This window comes from Triticum dicoccoides, chromosome 6B, assembly GCF_002162155.2.
Source record: "Triticum dicoccoides isolate Atlit2015 ecotype Zavitan chromosome 6B, WEW_v2.0, whole genome shotgun sequence".
Lineage (NCBI taxonomy): Eukaryota > Viridiplantae > Streptophyta > Magnoliopsida > Poales > Poaceae > Triticum > Triticum dicoccoides.
The window spans coordinates 75024777-75044789 of NC_041391.1; the positions used below are offsets into that span (position 1 = coordinate 75024777).

Here is a 20013-nt window from a genome sequence, read left to right on the forward strand (position 1 = left end):
TTGAAATCGCTTTTCAAAAAAAATGGTGGAATATGCCCGTAAGGACCTAGTTTCGAACATCCCATCATGAGAAACACAACAATGAAAATGGATTTTGATTTGGACTCTCGATTTGGAAGCAGTGCACTTTTATGATTTAAACTCCTCCTGTATATGTGCCGGAGCGGACCCAGCCCAATATTTCAATGGGGGCACACTTATTTTGCTTACTTGGGTCCCTCAAAAAAATTGCTAACTTAGGGGCCGAGTAGTACATAAACTGGGCTTCAAAGCTAGAAAAATAGAAGGTTGGGAGTGGATTGAGCAATGGATTCGTCCTCGCAGCCGGCGTTGCGGGTTTGGGGACGTGGGGAAGTAGGGACAGCGAATTTGCTACCGGCCGGTGGTGGGGAAGAGAGCTCGGTTGCGCGGATTTACTACCGGTCAAAGGTAATCTCTCTAGTGGTTTCAATCTGTTTTGATTTAGGTGACGACCGATATGTTAGATTAAATCGCAAATTTATTCTTTTAGATGAATAATGATTAGAGTCCATTGTCATTGTCCGAGTCGGATGATTTTGACATAGAGGATATGCTCTTTGACGACAATGTCGATGACCTCATCTTGTTGCATCTCGGCCAGAAAATTGAGGACGGCAAGAAGAGAAAGCGCATAGGATCGACGGTTGGCCGTCTTTACATTACGTGCAACCGAACTTTCGGTGATACCATGCTCATGAAAGATTACTTTGCTGAGGTACCAACTTGTCGGCTCACCTCGTCCGTAGGTGTTATCGAATGTGTATATATCTTTTTGTTCGCATTGTAGAAGCTTGCTAGAAAAATTGTGGTCTTTCACTCGACAGAGGAATGCGCCGGTTTGCTTGGATTTAGTTCATACCGAAAGATATCCGCAACAATAAGAGTTATAGCATGTGCCATTCCGGCTGATTACGATGATGAGTATCTTCGCATTGGAGAAGATACCGCGCTCAAATGCGTGCATGTGTTTGCTAAGTTTTTTATCCGAGCTTTTGGTCTTGAGTATCTTCGAGCTCCCAATGAGGACAGAAAGAACTTGATGGCGATGAATGAAGCAATATGATGGTGTGGCATGCTTAGGAGTGTGGATTGCATGCATTTGAGGTGAAAGAACTGTCCTACGGCTATAAACGTGATCCCATGACTGTGCTCAAGGCCATGGTTCACATGACTTTGATCTGGCATTGCTTCTTTGAATTGCCGGGTTCTCTTAATGATATCTGTAGAGATCACATCTTTTAGCTTGGCTTGCTAGTGGAGATGCTCCGGCTTGCAAGTACATCGTCAATGGACATGATTATACCACATGGTATTATCTTGTCGACGATATCTATCCTTCTTGGTGAAAATTTATAAAAACCATCAATACCAAAAGGCAAGAAGCAAACTGTTCATGCTCAAGCACAAGAAGCATTGCCGAAAGGATATTGGGAGGGCATTCGGTATGTTGCAAGCTTGGTTTGTCACAGTTTTTTTTTGGGATAACAAATCCGTCTCAAAATCATGACTCCATGTGTAATTCTTTACAACATGATCATCCATGATGAGAGGGATCTAAACTTAAAGTTTTTATGGCAATATTGATAACCTTTTTTTTGAGGAACGATAATATTGATTTTTTTTCCGAGACAACATAATATTGATAGCTATTTTAAGGGGTACATAATACTGATAGCTATTTTTAGGGGTACATAATATTGATAGTTTTTTTTGAGACAAATAATATTGATAGCTATTGCTAAGCCTATAACAGAAACCGGTTCGGATCCTCGCATTTCTCTCGTCGCCGACCACCACCTCGGTCCAGCCTTTCATGGGCCGTAGCCCATGTACACATCCACCACGAGTCCAAACCCTAGCCCGTTAGTACCCACCACACCAACCCGCCAGGACGGCTACAAATACCGGATCCCCGAACTCTCTTCCTTCCACAGCCGCCGCCGGCAGGCAGCCTCGTCTCCCCTTTCCTCGATCTAGGGTTCGTTCCTCGTTTTGAGCCTCATTGATTTTCATTTGCCGTGTTTCCTCGTTTGTTCCTCGCCAATCTTGATTTGCTTTTCCTTGTCTTGTTCTTCTGTTGTTGGCCTAAAATTGCAATTGTTCGCTGCTAATCTGCGGCGAGGAATCTATCCTTAGGCGAGATCGAACCAAAGGGGAGAGCACTTTCCTAGCTCTCCCCGTCTGCTTTTTAAGCTCCGGCCGTCCTCTGTTTATCCAGGATTCGCCGGTGACAAAGCAGATAAATTTTCAGTTTTCTGCAAATAAAATGTTTCGGGACTGCATCTCTCCGTCTCTGTTTGGGTTGTTTTCCTTTGATGGCGTGGCTAGGTGTGACGAAGAAAATCATTCGGATTCCCATTGATTTGTGCTAACAAATGTGAGATCTTAAACCAGCTACTTCTGACCTGATGTCATGCCATAATCCATCTCTTTGTTTCTATTTTCCTAGAGAATTTTGTCTGCTTTCTTGATTTGGTTTGGTGCCGTGACCAGTATCGTGGTGAGGATGAAGAAGAAAATCATTCGGATTCTCATTGATTTGTAATAAACATGAGATCTTTAACCAGCTACTTCTGACTCGAATCATACAATCTGCCATCTGGTTGTTGTTGCCGAGCTTGTTCTTGTTTTTCTTGGAGCCAGTGATGTTATCAAAATATTTGCTACTCTTGATGTGGCAATGGCCTCATCTGATGACCACAACCACCAAGATCTCTGAGGCCCTTTTATTTTTGTTGATTCTGTGGACAGCTCCACATGAAAAAGCGTGCAGATGCACCAGATCTATACATGAAAAAGCTGTATGAACTGTATCATGCAAGACAGTTCGATGGCATGAGGCGACATATGTTTTCTAGACAGTGGATTCATGGCATATTAATGTTCTGGTAACAATAGATTGGGATTCAGGCGCAGTTCTTTTGACCGATTCTCCCAGAATTTTGAGAATCGCACCTCCTAAACCAAATAGGTTTAAGATTGTGAGAACGGTCTGATTCTCATCGTTCTGGGTGAATAGGCCAAAAAAACCAGGCCTCAACAAATGGAACTATGCTCTTGGGGCCAGTGTGTAATCATAATACCAAGTACGGTGTGCGATTGCGGTACAATGACTTAGGATTAGATCTGTTCAAACGAACAGTGGCGGTTGTAATGAGATCTGTAGCTTCGAAGCAAAAAAAATTCCAATCAGTACCCTTCAAATTTGTTGTTTGCTGGACCAGTAAGTCCAGGAAAGCATCAGCATGCAATACATAAATGTATTTTCAATTGGGTGTGATATACTTTTCTTTTTTTAAGGGGTACTAGGATAATTAGAGAAATGCATGAACTCTTGTAAAAAAGGAATACACCTTATATAAACAGAGGTTGTACTTTATAACTTTTCTAATATACAAGTTTACAATGTACAAAATAAAGAAGGTCAGTGATCTAGAAAAATAAAATTAACATGCTAAACTTTAAAATTACACCTTATATACAAAATAGTATGGACAAACAATACTTCAATTTATACTTTCGGATGCCGCATCGTGCCGGGGCGGACGATTGTTGTGGCCCTCTGCTCGAAGTAGTGGCTTTCGGATGCATCCACTAGGCGCTCCCTATCCGGACATCAAGGAAGGGAGGATATCACCTTCCTTTATTAGTAAAGTAATTAAAAAGGAATGCTAATAATAAAAAAACTTACGATAAAACTGCTATCCTATTAATGATAATAAAATGCCGTACTCTCAATAAATATAACTACTACATAAAAAAATAACTACCATGTGAGAAATTTAAATAAATTCCAAAAATGCCATGAATAATTGATTAAATTTTCCAAAAGCTAGCTGCGGGATGTTGCAAAAAGACCTAGAAATTAGCATGCTACCATGAAGAGAATCTAGACTTTTAGATTTTTTTTTCAAATGAAAAATCGAACTTAAAAAAATGGGAATTCAGCTTCAAAGGATACAAAGAATATATTTTTTACATGTGTACACAGAACTTTCAGCCTGTGCACCTATTTGCAGGCGGTCGAGTTCTGCCCTTGAATATTTTGGAAGATAACATTTTTGTTAAACATAAATAAGTACTCCCTCCGTAAACTAATATAAGAGTGTTTAGAATACTAAACTAGTGATCTAAACACTCTTATATTAGTTTACAGAGGGAGTATTTAGCTATTTATAATAGGAAAATGTTTATTGTCAACCGGATAAAAACAAGAGAACGCAAGCCGCGCCGATTGGTGGACATGTGTCCTCCGCCACTTATCTCTTTCCCTTACCTTTTCCTTTTCCCTTTCCATAGGGACAACGCGGCGCGGAGGCTCGTTTTTACTCAGGTTTGGCAGCGTAACACTCTACCCCTGCTTTGGTGTATTGATCAGTGGGAGCACGAAGACCTGGAGCGCTCTAGCCCGGCAAGGGTGCACGGGGAGTGCAGCTGCGCGCGTACAAGTGCTAGGGATCAAAAGTTCAAATCCTTATGATAGCATTGTTTGCTATCTATTCATCATATAATGACTGTTTTGCCATTGTGGTAGTCCCTTAAGCTATAAAGGAGGCCCGAGAATGCTTTCCTAGGTGTCGCGCGGAGAGGTAGCCCCAACAAGGTTCTAAAAATCTAGGTCTTTAGGACGCCACCTCTTATTTGCTTGGCACGCCTCTAGGACGGGTGTCATTAAAGGTAATCTTCTTCCCAGTGTGCAGCCACGTGCCTGACAGGATCCACCTAGTTGCCTGAGGGCTCAACACCGCACCGATTAGCAACTGGCGTCTCAGTGAGGTGGAGCGGTGGCAACTGGCGGTGGCTTGCCGGCACGGGGCTTGCCGGGCCTTCGTCTTGAGGCTTCGCTTTGGCCTTGGCGGCCCCGGAGACCTTGCCGGCGCTGATCGGCCTCGATCTTAGTCGTTGTCTTGACCCCGCCGGCCTACTTGGCCGGCAAGGGAGATTTCTCTTAGAATCTTGGACTAGCTATTGGCTTGGATCTCAGTTCGTCACGCGTGACCACCCCACCCAACGGTTCTACGAACTAGAGGAGGAGGATGACGACACCTCCTATTGCATCTCCACCACATAGAAAAAAACCGAGTATCTCAAAAATTCCCTTCACTACATAGACGCCAGAGCTTTGTCGGGCGATAGTGGCGATGTAGTGAAGCTTTCGCCGGTGACCGTCAGGGTGTTGTGATGGAGCACCGCCGCGCAGCGGTGGCGTTGCCGTGAAGCTTTCATCGGCGATGTCGGTGTTGGGCGCTGCAATGAAACATCACCGGTGGTCGTGGGGTACTACGATGAAGCACCGCCGCGCCAGCGTCGGCTCTGCAGTGAAGCATCACCGGCGGCGGCGAGTGCTGCGATGGAGCGCGCTGCGCTGGTGTTTGGCACTGCAGTGAAGTGTCGCCGTCGGCTGTCGGTGAAGCATCGCTGCGGTGGCGGCGAGTGGTGCGGCTCCTGCTGCAAGTCGGGCGACATTACTTCCCACGACGGCACGCTTCGGTTGCTCCCCCGTTGTGGCTGTGATGAGAGGAGGGGATGACCCCACGAGATGGCATTGAGCGAATCCAACGGTGGCGGGCGTAGGATCCGACGGCCCAGGATCTGGCTAGTTTCTCTAGGAAATCAGTCGGTTGATTTGTAGTACACGCCTTTGTAATATCTCTTTTGACTAAACAAAGTTCAAGCAGAGGGAGATTCGAAAACAAAAGAAAGTACGATGTAGAGTATACTATTCTCCTAACCCAACAATTCATGCAACCAAAAAATCAACCCATTGATTTCTTCATGTGCAAATCAGTGTGATCATGTGATGTTCATTCAGTGTTAGAACTAGTGGTTGCGGTTGTCGCCTGGTTTGGTTTCTTTTTCCTTTTCAACACATACTAGTCGTTGACGTTGTCGCCACCGCCGCTACCATCGGATTCAAGTCGTCTCCGTAGCTGCCGAGTTCCTCCTCCGTCGGAGTCTCAACCTCAGTTTACCGGTTGATCCCATGCATTTTTTAAAACTTACTTATGTAATAATGCGGTTGAATGTTCTTGCTGGATGTTGAGCATGGTCTCTTTTGAAAACACTGTCTCTTATTAACTTGGCTCTTTCGGCTGGAGTGAGGATGATGATTTTGTAGCAGCTTAGATGCACCTTGTAATTGTATGCATGCAACAGTTACTTTGCTTCCTGTACGATGTAGATGTACATACAGTTTCAATCTTGAGTGATGGAAAATGGCAAGCATGCAGCAGCAGCTAACCACGTGGACACGCACATGTAACCCTGACCTGAATTGGGTTCAAACCGTATGTGGGAAATAGTTTGGATGGTTTGGCTTGAAAACACTAGCAGTTTGGACTCTAGCACTAAAGTTTGCATTGGTTTGGTTGGTGGGTTGGATTGGGTTTAGTTTGGATGACAAACTATTCCCAGGTTTATTTCTACTTCGGAAAAAGACAATGGTATGAATGTAAAACCTAATGCTTTCCAAAGAAAGAAAATGCATTAGCCAATTAAAGCAGGCAACGAAGTAAGGATGCCAGTCAAGTAGTCAAGTGCCCGTTAGACCACTAAACTATACTATTGATCTCCAAATAAACAAATGTATACTAGAGATTGTTAAAAATACAATGTATACTATAGGAACAATTCGAAACATTCCATAAAACTTTCAAAGACCAGTCGGACTATGTCTTTACAAACCAATACGTGAAATAAGATATCATCGTAGTTCACGAGAAACACATTAAAACTGGGTAGAATCACGTAGAGGTGAGCACTAGATCTTGTTCAAGACAAAACGGTCCAAGTGCAAACTGCAAAGGCCAACTTTTTCAGTACTGTCGTCTAATCTCCGTAGCGTTGTACATGTGTTGGTGGCAGGATCGTAGGCTCGGAGCAAGTGTCCTTGTCCATGGAAAAAACAGTAGAATATCAACTTACCACCATCGTGTGTCACCCTCAATGGCATGTAATAATAGGACGAGGGGGCTGCCGGGATCGAGTACGCTTTGATCCAAGAATCATCAGCACGGAGCCATACGTTGGTGCTTGCTTGCATCTCCGATTGAATCACACACAAGAAACCGTTGAGCTCCGCTATGCGGACCGATTGTGCATCATTCCACCACTCCTCGGGGCTTGATGCTATCGGCGGGCCTTTTATGGCCGGCTTCCACTCTTCGCTCTCGAGATCAAAGCGAAGCAAGCCGTCATCGTCTAGTTGCCTTGAGACCATGAAGTACATGACGCCATTGGCGGTGACTTGAGAGCATCCGTTGACACGAATTGGGGGTAGCTTCGACCTCCTCCACCTTGTGTTTTTGTCTCCTAAAGTGAAGACCTCGAAGGTCTGGTTGTTCACGAGGCGTACCATCTTGTACGCACCGGATGGGATGGCGCGACCGAAACCAAACATGATGTAGAACCCGAACACTTGCTTCGGCGAGGAATACGCGAGCACCTCTCCGGTGGCCGGGTCGATCACGCGAGAGGAAGAAACTTCTGCGACGCCGACGAGCTCATCCATGCTCGTGGAGAGCAGCGTGAGGCCACCTGCGCCCTTCGTCACCCTCACAACATTGCCATCCATGTCCATCAGGCGCAGATCGCGGCCTCCGCCGGCGTGATGCGGGGACGAGGTGATGGTGACGAGGAGCGGCTCGGCGTGGCGTGATCTGTGAGCGGCGAGGAAGGCCTGATCGGAGATGAGCGCGTGCCACCCCCTTGACGCGCACCGGAAGCGGCACGCTGACTTCACCGGAACCCTGGAAAGGACGTCGAAGATGAGCTCCTCCGGCAGCGGTGCACAAGCGCCCGTGGCAGCCGACGCAGGCGAGCTGAGACTACCGTGACGGCGGCGTTCAGGCGAGTGCCGTGGCATCATAGTGGTGGGGGGCGGCGTGATAGATGGCAGGGACTATCGAGGATGAGGGTTTGATACACCGAGAAGTTTGTTAATGTCGTTGTGATCTATAGTACGTACCTCCAGATTTTGACGTGCTGGATCGGGACTCTTTTTTTTCTTTTCTGTATGACACAAACCTAATAAAACTTATAAAAGCACTTTAAAAAACAAGAGTATTTTCAATGAAAGTACCTTGATTAATACTATTTAATAATGTGATAGTAAAAACTAAAGTACACATAATTTATTGTATTTTAATTGTTAGTATACAGTAGTTCCAGAATATTTTATTGAGGATAACTAGCAGTGGCGTATGTTAAGTTGGATCATTTTTCATGCATGATGACATGTTGAGTTGGCAAAGTTACATCTTGAAAGAAGAAGATAGTGAGGATCAGCTCAACTATTTACATATATATATAACCTTCAAGAAAAATATGTATATAGGATTTGTCTTGTATACTGTATAACTGTATTCAAGAGGGGCATTGTTATTCGCTGCAACAAAAAATGAGGCATGTGAGCCAACCTGTGGTTGGATGGTTAGTAGGACAGTGTTATCATCAACCCATCAGAGTTCAAATACTCGATTTAACACCGGGTGCTCGCATTTTCCTGAATTCATTTCAGGTCTTCCGGCGATCTACGTGAGTGTACATCCGTACGTATGAGCGTCTGTGTCTGTATCGTGTTAAAAAGATAGGGCATGTTATTTATTAATTTTTCAGGGAAAGAGACGCCGAGGGAAATGTTCGAGCATAGGGGGCCACCTCACTCTATAGACGCGTCCTACCCTCCCTTGGGCGATTTCTTTCCATTTGGTTCTTTCTTTAGTTTTAATATGTTTTCCTCCCGGAGAAACAATTGTGGATCTTTCTGACAGATTTAAATATCTCAAATATATTAAACATAATATATATTTAAAAGGTTAATTTTTCTTATGTATGGCACTTAAAAATGTTTAGTGCACATTGAAAAAATTGACCATATATGAATGGCCCCCATATATTAAAGTCTGTTAAATTGGTATTTTAAAATGTTCTCCGTATATTGAGAAACATTTTATTATATACAAAATTATATCAAATAAAAAAAAGTACTCAAAGAAAAAACAGGAGGAAATATAAAAACCCAGAGGAAATCGGAGGAAAAATAAAACCAACTAGAACCTAGATAAAACTAAAAAAACGTAAAAAAATAAAAAGATGGAATGAAAGGGAAAAGGAATAAATAAAACATTAGAAAACTAGGAAACAATGGAAACAAAACCGGAAAGAAAAAAATGTGAATCTGAACCAACTTAGGTCGGCCCACAACGTGTCACTCTGGGTGATACCCACTCCGTGCATTTTCAAATACTTGAGTGATAGAGTTTGGGACAAGGTGAAAGGGTGGATGAGTAAGTGCCTTTCAGCTGGTGGAAAGGATGTGCTAATCAAATCGGTAGCCCAAGCTATCCCGGTCTATTCTATGTCTTGTTTTAAGTTGCCATGAGGTTTATGCGATCACATAAAATCTATTATCCGGAAATTTTGGTGGGGTTGCAAACAAGGTGAACGAAAGCCTGCATGGGTTTCTTGGGATATCATGACGCGACCAAAGCATTTGGGAGGCCTCGGTTTTAGAGATCTTGAACTGTTTAACCTGGCCCTGCTGGCACGCCAAGCTTGGAGATTACTACAAGAACCAACGAGCCTGAGTGCAAGAATTTTGAAAGCTGCTTATTACCCGGAGGGAACAATTTTAGAGGCAATGGTGGGCTCAAAACCATCACAAATTTGGCGTGCAATCATAGAGGGGCGTGATCTGCTAAAGCAAGGAATCATTCGTCGGATCGGCAATGGCCAAACAACGGAGATTTGGGTTGACAACTGGATACCAAAAGAGATGACTCCACGACCGATAACTTCGCTCGTGGCCGACCCTCCCAGGTATGTTTCAGAGTTAATGCTACCGGGTGCAGCATCTTGGAACGAAGAAGTCATTAGAAAGGTATTTCTACCGATTCGACGCCAAAGCTATTTTGAGGATACCAGTTTGCACACGCAATATAGAAAATTTCTGGGCTTGGTTTCCGGAGAAGAAGGGAAATTTCACGGTAAGCTGGGCGTATAAATTCTTGCAACGAACAAAGATGCAGAGGGAGGAATGGTTGGAAGGTCGGGGCGGTTCATCTAGCTCCGATAGAGATGAGAAATCATGGAGCATGCTGTGGAAAATCAAGGTTCCCTCAAAGATAAGAATCTTCTTATGGAGGTTGGCACATCATTAATTGCCAACTACTGATATTTTGAACCGGAGGAACATGTCTACCCGAGACGCTTGTCCGCTGTGTGGATGCAAGGATTCATGGAGACATGCTCTTGTCGCCTGCACTATGTCGAGGTGTGTGTGGGAGTTAACTGAAGACACCATCGTAACCAGCATGACCGAGAACGAGGAAGCCGATGCGAGGATCTGGCTATTTCAGCTACACGAGTCGATTGGACCATGTCAACTTCACACGTATGGTCATCACTCTATGGTCGATCTGGTACGCTCGTCGGAAAGCTATATATGAATCAATATTCCAAAGCCGACAACAAACTGTCAACTTTGTCAACAACTACATCAGCGATCTTGGCCTCATTACTGCACATGAGCATCATCCAGCGCCTATATCACCCGCCCAAGAAAGGCCATTGAGGTGGCTTCGACCGCCGGCTTGCAGCGTCAAGATGAATGTAGATGGGGCGTTGGCAAGGCGAAGCAGAGGAGGAGCAGTGGCAGTTCTATGCCGGGACCAGGACGGTGTCTACTTGGGATCGTCGACGGTGATTTATCACCACACACAGGATCCTCTTCTTTTGGAGACTTATGCTTGTCGGGAGGCACTAGCACTTGCCGACGACCTTGGGGTAGGAAACATCTATGTGGCCTCGGACTCCCAGGAGGTGATTAACGACATCAACAGGGGCACCGGAGGCCCAAATGCATCCATTGTGCATGAAATACTGAGTCATTGTAATAATTTTAGCTCTTGCTCTTTTGTTCATGAGCATAGGAATTTCAACTTCGAGGCTCATAATCTCGCAAAATATGCCTGTAAGCTAGGTATAGGGCGTCATGTTTGGTTGGGCACACCCCATGACCCAGCATCTGTACCTATGACTGTTTCTTGGATTGAATAAAGATTGCCAGATTCCTCAAAAAAAATATGAAACCGAACGGAAAAACCATACCAAAAATAAACCGAACCGAACTAATTTTACGGTTTTTATGGTTTCTGGTTTTGGTATGGTATAAACTTTTCATACCATTTTAAACTTTGATTTATATGGTATATACCGAAAACAAAACGGTTAACTAAATAAACCGAAGTAAAAAATAAATTTATATTTCTTGAGGCGAACAACCGTACAAGTTATCATTTTTTTGTACATGAGTCAAATCCACTACCAAGCACAAACATTTTTCTCTTAACATAGTCATTCTTCTCTTTAAAAAATGCTAAGCACGTCCATAACCATCAAGGGATGTATCCATTCATGTATATATACTTATATATATAGTTATATACTATTTGTGTAAAATAGTATGTGTTTTGAGTCATAAATTTATAAATTGTTAGTACGTCATTTTCAAATTTGTATCGACTTTGTTATTATGATATATATCGAAACCATACTGATAAATTCGTATATACCAAAACCGAACCATATTTTAATTTCACACCGTATTTACCGAAGTATTAACACCATACAAAATGAAAATTGTATAAACCGAACCATGTAAACCGGATAAACCGATCACACAGAGTGAGATGATGCAACACTAATTTGATGCTAAAGGCATTAAACTCTGTTTGAAGCTATGATTTTTTTTCTTAATTTGGGAATAAGTTTTGAACATCTGTGAATATTTGCTTAAATGAATGAACATTTTAGCAATCGTGAACATTTTTTGAATATGCTAATATTATTATAATCCGTGAATATTTATGATTTCTTGAACTTTCTTTTAGAAATATATAACTTTTAGAAATACTGATTTATTAAAAGAACAAAAAAAACATGAAAAACAAAAGCCAAAAAAACAGGAAAAGCAGGGGGCACAGGTTGCTGGTTCGCGTGTCACTATTATCTGCCGCACAGGTTGCTAAATAGGTGGTCTCGTTAAATAGGAATATCCGCGTTATATATCGTAAAGACAGCGCAGCTTATTGGGGCTAATAAGTTAAAGCGTGGATAATGGGCCGGCACAGGGGGAGGCGAGGTGGTGCTACTTACGGCATTCCCTAAACGGCGCCCGTTGCGTCCGTTACAGGCATGGGAGCAAACGGGCGCACACCCCCCGCGCCGCACTGGGCCGGCCCATTACGTGTTTTTATTTTTTGTCTTAATCCACAAAAAAGTGGGGTACCAGGATTCGAACCACCTACCTCCACCTCAAGGACAGCTTGTTCAACCACGCGACCACAGGGCAGGATATGGTTCAGCTTTAGTTTTTTCGTCTAGTATTCGTTATTCTTTCTTTTTCCTTTTTTTGTTTTCCTTTTTAACTTACGCGACCACGTGCTTTTCTTTTTTATTTTTTTTCTGTTGTACTTTCTTTTCGCCTTTCCTTTTTCTTTTTCCTTTTTCTATCTTTTTCAAAATCTACGGACTTTTTTTCAATTTTATTAACTTTCTTTCAAATTTGATGAAGTTTTCTTCAAAATCGATGAACGTTTTTCATATTCGGTGAACTTTTTGCAAAATCGATGAACTTTTCTCACCAAATTCCATGAACTTTTGCCAAAATCGATGAACCTTTTTTCAAATTCAATGAACTTTTTTTAAAAACCAGTGAACTTTTTTAAATTTGATGAACTATTTTCGAATTGGATGAACTATTTTCAATATCCAAAATATGTTCAGATTTTTCGAAATTCGTTTGACTTTTCAGAAAATGTTTTTTGAAATTCCAAATTTTGTTCACGTTTCAAAAATAGTTCTGAATTCCAAATTTTTGTTCACCGTATTGAAGAAATTTTTTTAGCATAGAGTGTATAAAAAAATGTTCATCATGTATAGAAATTTTGTTCAGCATGCATTCAAAATGTGTTCATCGAATTTAAAAAAAAGTTCTATGTGTATTTGAATATTTTCACCATACATTGAAAAAATGTTCAGTGTGTATAAAAAATGTTCATCATGTAGAGAAATTTTGTTCAGCATGTATTCAAAAAACGTTCGGTGTATTTTAAAAATGTTCAGTGTTTCTTTGAATAATGTTCACCCTGTATTAAGAAAATGTTCAATGTCTATTCTAAATTTGCTTTCTAAAAATTGTTCACAGTACAAAAAAAAGTATTCAAATTTCGAACTTTGTTCAGTTTTTGAAAAACATAGTTCACGTTTAAAATAAAAGGAATATTCGAAATTTGCGTACGATTTTCGAAACATTTGTTCACATATTTAAGATTTTCATTTTTTCAAAACCGTTTTTTCTTTATTGATGAACTTTTTTTCAAATTCGTGAACTTTTTTATAAGTTCCTGGACTTTCTTTCAAATTTTATGAAAATTCTTGAATTCATGAAAGTTTTCGTTTTTTTTCTCTTTCAAAAGTCAATACTTGACCGATCCAGGGAGCGAAGTAGGCGATCGAGGGAGAATGAACGAGGGAGCGAGGGGAGCGAACGAGCAGAAGTGGAACAAGCGAACGAGGCAAGCTGGGACGGCCCAGTTCGCGGGCGTGTGGGCGCCAAAACGGGGAACCGGCGCTGAAGGTGCCCGTTAGGAGGACTCGCTACTTACGGTTTACCGGTTCTGTTTTTGTTTCCATTTTTCTTTTAATATAGATTCATTCTTTTGGTTTTGGGCTTATAATTTTATTTACATATTATTATATTTTTAATATTTATATTTCTACTTCTCTCTTCGTTGTACTTAATTGTTTTCACTTCTTTTAGAAGAAATGTATTTAAATATTGTATACACATTTTTGGAGAAAACCTATTTTTTTTTAAAAATATCAGTGAACAGTTTTGAAATGACATATTTCTTTTTTAATTTATTAATTTTTTCAAATTAATGATTTTCTTTTTAGAAATACACACATCTTTTCTTAATTGTATGAATTTTTTTCGAATGCCTGAACTCGTTTGTCAAAACACGTGAATATTTAGAAACTTACTAAGACTTTAGAATAAAATTCCAAGATATTTTGAAATTTAATGAATATTTTTTCATAATACTCCAACTACCTTTCGAAGACTTGGACTTTTTATAAAATTGCATGTGATTTAATACATGAATACTTTCAAAAATGAGTTTGAGAAGTTTTTTTTAAAAAAAATCAGGAATATTTCAATATGCATGAAAACATTCTATAAAATTTACATGAACCTTTATAAAATACACGACACACTTTCTTTACTTTGGTAACATGATTAAACAATAAATCCGCAAAACAACAGCCCCCCACCCTCCCTTGACAAAATGAGCAAATAATACTTATGTATTATTTTTATCCAATTTGGAAATGACCCTAAAAATCTCGATTTGCGTTGAGCACTTCCGCACGCCGCCCAAGTAGACCACTAGCGGGTGGTACTACCCTATTAGCATATTGCATGCAGCGAGTGTCCTACTCCTATAGCAGCACTCACTATGGATGTGTTTGGTAGTCGCATATATCTCAATCAGATCTGCGTGGAAAAAAATGGCCCCTTTTGGTTACCAGAACTGCATCATATTCTTGCATAGCACAAAATTTAAACCACTTCTCGACCTGGCCCCGTAGAAACGGCCAAATCGACCGTTTCTAGCGAGCCAGGCTGAGGAAAGCCATATCGAGCGCACATGGGTGGGTCTAGATGCAGGGGATGCAAGGATGCATACATGTTGTATGTGGTTTGTTCTTCTACCTCCATTAAGCTCATTCTTAATCTTCTTTCTTCCTCCTCTTCTAATCTACACAGTGGTGCTTCGATTCGAGATAGGCTTTACATGAAAAAGATGCACATTGATGTTATGGTTCCATTATTGCAATCGGTTCGTAGTTTCGTCGACCGTAAATGTTCAATTCTATGTCCATGTTTTGGAGCTATTTTAGACGAATTTTGTCAAATTCGTTGCGTACGGTCAACTGCTTGAAATTTTCTTTGACATGTAGCTTCACGTTACAGTTTCACGCGACTTCCATGTTACACATTTTCTATTACGACGATTTTAGACGAGTAGGCCAACCTTTTTCTCACGGAGTGTATGTATGCATACGTGTGGTCTGTTTTAAAGACACTCCTTAATCTCCTTCATCTGATTGTCCCTCTCAGCCTCCTGCGGCTTCATCCTCTAGCAATGCGGGCGGCGGTGTCCTGGCCTTAGATAGATGTAGCTTGGCGACGCCATAGGTGCCTCAGCGGCGGAGGAGGAGTGCTTGAGCAGCTCCCGCGGCAGTGCAACACAACGAGGCCGAGCTCACACAAGTGAGCCTGATGCGTTCGCCGCTAAGCTGGGAATCCCGTTTGAGTTCACCGTCGTGGCCGTCGACCCCTTCAGCCCCTCGTCGCCCCCGGGCCTATCGGCGGTGCCCGACGAGACCATCCCATGCACATCACGGTCGTCACAGAAACCTGCAGGCCGACACCGGCCTTCCTCCATGTCGTGAAGCAGCTCCGAGCAATCATCGTCGTGTGGGTAGACCACGGCTGCGACCGCGCCGACCTGCCGCTCCGGGCCACACGCTCAACGTCCTCCATTCCTGCGCCACGCTCGACGACCCGCAGAAGAGCGCGACGATGGGTAGGAGGCTTGCTCATCGACTCGAAGAGGCCGACGTTCTGCTGGCGGTGGTGGACGATGGCCTCGACGCTGAGTCTGACAGCGGCGCGACACGGCGAACTAGTTGCTTGTGTCCTTGTCATCATTCATAGCAATCGCCATGGCACTGTGTATTATGGATAGTTGTTAAGTCTTAATCATATCTCATGCAGGCAACCAAACAACATGCACTAGTGTGAGCACAACCAATGCGAGCAACCAAACACAGTGCATAGAGGCATGACTACGATCCAGGGAGAGGGGATGCAGGCAACTAATCAACATACAGATGATGGTTTTTGCCTGCATATGCTCAGCCAGGTCCAACTGGGACAAATATGCAAAGGGGCAAAAAACAATGCAAGTAACCAAACAAATCTTATATGGCTCCTAGCAAGCCATACCGCTCTGATCGCCTTGTTAAACCGACCTTATGGTGTACCAGTTAAACTTTTAACTTCTTTCATAAATTTTAGGAAAAAATATCTTGCTAGCATATATATAAAGGCCCGACAGAACCCCTCCCGAACTTCTGAACTGCCCGGCCCGACCCACAGGATCGCGAGGCTGCCCCGACAGGATCCACCTGATCCCCCGATCCTGATCCCGAGCCGACCAACCTCCCTCCTCGCCGCTCCTCCCCTCGATCCCCGACCTCCCCCCGTGGTTCGCCACCGATCTTCGCCGGATCCGGCGACTCCCGCCCGTCTCCGGCTCCTGGCCGACCGGATCCGCCGCCTCCCCTCCGTCTCCAGCTCCTGGTCGACCGGATCCGCCGCCACACCTCCTTCTCTAGCTCCTGGCCGACCACCAGCGCGGGCCAGCGAGCGACGGCGGACGCCGACGCGAGGGAGCCCGCGTCGCCTGGATGAGGCGAAGCCGCCATGGACTTCCGGAAGCCTCATCCTCCTTCCATCCTCACTACCCGCCGCCTTGGCAAAGCAGATGACGGCCCCGACGCAAGCTACGGTGAATGGAGCAACTCCGCGGCGGAGGCGACATCGACAACACCTTCAAATCCAGCAATGGTAGATGAACTTCCTCCCACTTCTTGCCTTCTTCTTCAATCTTGACTTGCTTGACCTTCTTGCTTCGTGCAGATGAACTTCGCGTCCTCTGCAAGACATGGATTGCCATGGAATTCCTCTCCCAGATCCCCGACGAATTGCTCTCAAGGTGGCCTATCTATTGCTGGAAAAAGGTTTGCCGAACTTCTAGCCAGGGTATGGTTGAACTTCCTTCTGTCTATTATTTTCTTACAGCCATGTGAAGTTTTGGTAGTGTGAAAAGCCATGTGAAGTTCTGGTAGTGTGTGAGCCTCAGTCCAGGCTACAAAATAGTATAAAATCTGCCTGCATTCACATGTTAAAAGCCATGTGAAGTTCAACTAGTAAGTGAGCCTCAGTCCACGCTACAAACAGAAGAACCCCTGCCTGCATTCACATGTGAAAAGCCATGTGAAGTTCAACTAGTAAGTGTGCTTGAGTTCAGGTTGGTATGTAACTGGTTGTGTGCAAAAAATAAAAGGAAAAAAACATACATGTGATCACATGAAGGTCAGGTTGGTATGCACTAGTGGTTCAAGCATTCAAACTCATGAATGTTCAGTCTTTTTTTAACTGTAGGCAGTATTTCCCCTTTGCAAACAAGAAGTTCAGGGTGTCGATAGTGCTCAGTTCAGGTACATATAAGTAATCAATAGTGTAGAATTAACATAATGTGAGTTTCATTATGTGAAGTGTGATCAATTCAGGTACAAAAGTATTGGCAGATGCTCAACTCAGTACAAAGTGTGATGCCTGTCCTAGGGAAAAAATATGTACATGAACACCACTTTTATATGCGAAGTTCAGGCTATGAATAATGCTCAGTTCAGTTACAAAGTTATAGGCAGATGTAACTTGTGTGCTAATAAACATTTTTCCTTTTATGTCAGCAAGACGAGAGACGCATGAAGAAGCTTAGAAGTTCCCAGCAGCAAATACACAATCCTAAGCCTGTACGCGTTGCACCACCCCCTCAATGGGTCACACCTCAAAAGCACCAACAACATTACCAACCTGCTCCACACCAAAATTGGATGACACCCAAAACGCATGGAGACAACTTTGCGCCTCCACCTAATTGGGTGACGCCGGAAATCCCACGTGGATTCTTTGTATCCACCAGCAGACTCCCAAGCATGCCGATGGAGGAGGGGGTTAGCTCAAGTCCTGCGTGTAACTCTAGAGGTTATCCTGGTGTGCCTCGTCAATGCCCAAGGGAAGCAACTAAACCGGATCCTAGGACATATCCAACAGGAACGCACACACGGAGGAGAGTGCTCTACACACTACCACCGTTGGATGCTGTTGCTGCTGCTACAACTCGGAATTGTACGAGACATAAGGTAGATGGATTGCTTCACAAAACAAGAGAGCAAACAAAAACCAAGATCGAATGGCCCCACAACCACCTTAAGCAAAAAGGACGCAAACAAGAGAGAGAGGCCATCTTTAGCCCTCCTTCCTCCTCGTGATCCATTCCTGCATCCTGCTATGATGACTCCACCGTGCCCCATCCCAGAAGGCCAGCAGCAGACTCCGGTGGAGTTGCGATCATACATCAGGTAAGTGAAACAAAAATTTAGGTATTTATATACGCATCGTGTATTATCTGCAAATTTTCTACTCCCTCTAGGATAACAAGTTCATAAACTGCATTTTAACATGCCGTTTGGATTATTTTTCTTTTCTGCAGATGCCGGATCTCCCGGATTATCTAATACCAAGACTAAAGATATGATTCCAGAATATAGAGAAAGCAAGGGAATTTTATAATAGATACGTTAGACATGCAGGTTTTGGAATCAGGAAGACGAGAGGGAATGATAATCACAAGTATTTTGTTTGCGCGTTCGAAGGGGAACACACAACTTCTGTTTCAGAGGCTGATAGGAAACAAAACAAAACATTGCAGAGGACAGGATGCAATGCAAGAATGAGGGTGAAGGTGTAGGAGGATGACACATGTGTGGTAGTGGAAATTGAGTACAATCATAATCACCACCTCATGCAATCTGATGACATGATGGTATTCTTGCACTCACACAAGAATTATGACCCCACTATTCTGGAGTACGTAAAGCTCCTGCAGTACCATGATGTCAAGCATACAACAATCATGTCCATGCTATCTGAAAATGAAGATGGAAGCTACTTCCTAAGCATGACCGGACGAGACCTACTAAACCAATAAGTATTCAAAAATGCACATACTGCAATGTACATAGCATCCTAAATAAAAACTCTTTGCTAGCAAAGATAACAAATGCATGTTTGCATATAATTTACAGGAAAGCAATGAATGCAAGGAAAGATGATTTGGATGATGTATTGAAACTTGTATCTTTCTTTAAAGACATGAAGACAATCAATGATGAATTTTTCTATGGCATACAAGTAGACATCGACAAAATAGTTAAAAACATTTTCTGGTCCAATGCAAGCTGTCGAGGAGCATATCAAGACTTTGGCGATTGCATCACATTTGAGACAACTTACAAGACCAACCGATTTTGTATGCCTCTGGGAGTGTTTGTTGGAACAAACCATCACTTGCAGTTAATGATATTTGTTGTTTCCCTGATTAGAGACAAAGATGCAAAGTCATTCAAGCGGCTGTTCGATACATTTGTATGGTGCATGAACAACAAACATCCGACTTGCATCCTAACAGGTATGTTAAAAAAAACTCTACAAGTTTCATCAATTTTTTAGTTTATGGGTTTGTATCTGGGTACACTGATTTTTTCTGAAAATAATGTAAAGCAAGCAGTTCAACCACTGTTAGCACAGAAGTCCAACAAAATAGTATAAGAAGCAAAATTATATGTCACATGTTTAGAAAAAATATAGTTCTGGATGTGAAGTTCAAATAGAGGAACCATAGAAGTTCAAGGACACTGCTATAAGAAAAAACATATGAAACATGTTTAGGAAAAATATAGTTATGTATGTGAAGTTCAAGCACTGGTACCACAGAAGTTCAACAACACTGCTGTAAGAAAAAATATATGTCACATTATTAGTTAGTCCTACTGCTACATATGAAGTTCAAGTACTTGTACAACATAAGTTCACCGTCGGTAAAAATAAGCAATTTTCATTTTTTTAATTCATGCAGACAAGTGCCCGTCGATGGCGAAAGCTATACCACAATCATTCCCAAACACCGCCCACAAGCTATGCCGATGGCACATCCTGAATTAGTTCAAGGAATACCTCACGTTGCTGTACAAAAAGTATAAAACATTCAAAGAGGAGTTCACAACGATGTT

At 42.8% G+C, this 20013-nt stretch overlaps 3 non-coding genes across 3 annotated transcripts; all 3 read left to right on the plus strand.

Annotated features, from left to right (window-relative positions):
* Nucleotides 1-2345: 2345 nt before the first annotated feature.
* Nucleotides 2346-2430, plus strand: LOC119327026. The gene has a single exon (XR_005158358.1). It is a non-coding gene; the product is annotated as a small nucleolar RNA R12 (small nucleolar RNA).
* Nucleotides 2431-2521: 91 nt separating this feature from the next.
* On the plus strand, nt 2522-2603 carry LOC119327023. Its single transcript, XR_005158356.1, has one exon. It is a non-coding gene; the product is annotated as a small nucleolar RNA R12 (small nucleolar RNA).
* A 55-nt stretch (nt 2604-2658) lies between these two features.
* On the plus strand, nt 2659-2744 carry LOC119326944. Its single transcript, XR_005158286.1, has one exon. It is a non-coding gene; the product is annotated as a small nucleolar RNA SNORD24 (small nucleolar RNA).
* The last annotated feature ends 17269 nt before the right edge of the window (nt 2745-20013 follow it).